This window comes from Oryx dammah, unplaced genomic scaffold (genome assembly GCF_014754425.2).
Source record: "Oryx dammah isolate SB20612 unplaced genomic scaffold, SCBI_Odam_1.1 HiC_scaffold_1, whole genome shotgun sequence".
In the NCBI taxonomy this organism is placed as follows: Eukaryota; Metazoa; Chordata; class Mammalia; order Artiodactyla; family Bovidae; genus Oryx; species Oryx dammah.
In genome coordinates this window covers 96,334,590-96,337,520 of record NW_024070185.1, presented here as the reverse complement: position 1 = coordinate 96,337,520, position 2,931 = coordinate 96,334,590, and positions in this window count along the sequence as shown.

Here is a 2,931-nt window from a genome sequence, read left to right as displayed (position 1 = left end):
TGTAGCCCTCCAGGCTCCACTGTCCATGGAATTTCCCAGGCAAGAATACTGGAGTGGGTTGTTATTTTTTTCTTCAGGGGATTTTCCTGAGCCAGGGACTGAACCTGTGTCTCCTGCATTGGCAGGTGGATTCTTTACCACTGAGCCACCTGGGAAGCCCTGCAATTTGTTAGCAGGTCGTAAAATTAGTTTACTGTACTGTTGCCCAATAGAAATATCAGTCATCTAATAACTTAAAAAAATTTCTTCTAACCATATGAAGAAAGCAGTTAACTTTAATTTTAATAATTTAATCTGTTATATTAAAATATTATTTGACATGTAATACTGAACTGAAGTGAACTTTAATATAAAATAAGAAATAAGAAGGCCTTCCTCAGTGATCAATGCAAAGAAATAGAGGAAAACAATAGAATGGGAAAGACTAGAGTCTCTTTAAGAAAATTGGAGATACCAAGGGAACATTTCATGCAAAGATGAGCACAATGAAGGGCAGAAATGGTATAGACCTAACAAAAGCAGAAGATATTAAGAAGAGGTGGCAAGAATACACAGAAGAACTATACAAAAAAGATCTTCATGACCCAGATAACCATGATGGTATGATAACTCATCTAGAGCCAGACATCCTGGAATGCAAAGTCAAGTGGGCCTTAGGAAACATCACTTTGAACAAAGATGGTGGAGGTGATGGAATTCCAGTTGAGCTGTTTCAAATCCTAAAAGATGATGCTGTAAAAGGGCTGCACTCAATATGCCAGCAAATTTGGAAAATGCAGCAGTGGCCACAGGACTGGAAAAGGTCAGCTTTCATTTCAATCCCAAAGAAAGGCAATGCCAAATAATGTTCAAACTACCATACAATTGCACTCATCTCATATGCTAGCAAAGTAATGCTCAAAATTCTCCAAGCCAGACTTCAGCAGTACGTGAACCGTGAACTTCTGAATGTTCAAGTTGGATTTAGAAAAGGCAGAAGAACCAGAGATCAAATTGCCAACATCTGCTGGATCATCAAGAAAGCAAGAGAGTTCCAGAAAAACATCTATTTCTGCTCTATTGACTATGCCAAAGCCTTTAACTGTGTGGATCATAACAAACTATGGAAAATTCTGAAAGAGATGGGAATACCAGACCACCTGACTTGCCTCCTGAGAAATCTGTATGCAGGTCAGGAAGCAACAGTTAGAACCAGACATGGAACAACAGACTGGTTCCAAATCGGGAAAGGAGTACATCAAGGCTGCATATTGTCACTCTGATTATTTAACTTATATGCAGAGTACATCATGCAAAATGCCGGGCTGGTTGAAGCACAAGCTATAATCAAGATTGCCGGGAGAAATGTCAATAACCTCAGATATGCATGTGACACCACCCTTATGGCAGAAAGCAAAGAAGAACTAAAGAGCCTCTTGATGAAAGTGAAAGAGGAGAGTGAAAAAGTTGGCTTAAAACTCAACATTCAGAAAACTAAGATCATGGCATCCGGTCCCATCACTTCATGGCAAATAGATGGGGCAACAGTGGAAACAGTGACAGACGTTATTTTTTGGGGCTCCAAAATCACTGGAGATGGTGACTGCAGCCATGAAATTATAAGACGCTTGCTCCTTGGAAGAAAGGCTATGACCAACCTAGACAGCATATTAAAAAGCAGAGACATTACTTTGCCAACAAAGTTCCATCTAGTCAAAGCTATGGTTTCCCTAGTAGTCATGTATGGATGTGAGAGTTGGACTATAAAGAAAGCTGAGCCCTGAAGAATTGATGCTTTTGATCTGTGGTGTTGGAGAAGACTCTTGAGAGTCCCTTGGACAGCAAGGAGATCCAACCAGTCCATCCTAAAGGAAATCAGTCCTGAATATTCCATTGGAATGACTGATGCTAAAGCTGAAACTCCAATACTTTGGCCACCTGATGCAAAGAACTGACTCATTTGAAAAGACCCTGATGCTGGGAAGGATTGAAGGCAGGAGAAGAAGGGGCCGACAGGGGATGAGATGGTTGGATGACATCACTGACTCAATGGACATGAGTTTGAGTAAGCTCTGGGAGTTGGTGATGGACAGGGAAGCCTGCAGTCCATGGTGTATCAAAGAGTCAGACACGACTGAGCAACTGAACTGAACTGATAAAATTATTAATGAAATATTGTACATTAACCTTTTATACTTATTTTTCAAAACCTGGTGTTTATTTTACACTGGCACCGTCCAATTCAGACTAGGTACACTGCAAGTTCTCAGTAGCCACATGCGGCCGTTTACTATCACACTAAACAGCCACATTTGGTGCCTGCACATTTATTCATTGAAATATAACGGAATAGTTTCAGCGGGCATTGCTCATAGTAAAGTAAATACTTTTTCAGGAAATGCAAGGTGTGTTTTTGAATGAGGATTGTGGTTTATAAGTATGAGATATATAAGACTCAGAGATGTAGGACACAGACTTTGGGTTGCCAAGGGGGAGGCAGGAAGGAAGAGGGATAGACTGGGAGTCTGATGTTGGTAGATGCAAACTATTACATTTAGAATGGATAAACAACAAGGTCCTAATGTATAGCACAGAGAGCTATATTCAATATCCTGTGATAAGTCATAATGGAAAAGAATATGAAGAAGGAATGTATATATGATATGTATTTAACTGAGTCACATTGCTCTGTAGCAGAGATTGGCACAACATTGTAAATAAACTATAATTCACTAAAAAAAAATTTTTAAGTATGTTTGAAAGCTGATATGGTACATTCTCCCAGCTAAGTATCTATGAAGATGTACTAAAGACAGTTGCTTTCTTGGCAACATTAAGAACTCCATGGAACACTTGCCAGGCTCACCGCTTCTTGATATCTGCTCAGACCTTAGATAGCTATCAAGTAAGACTTAAAGGATTCCTTGAAGGACGTGCAACTCACCAATTTGC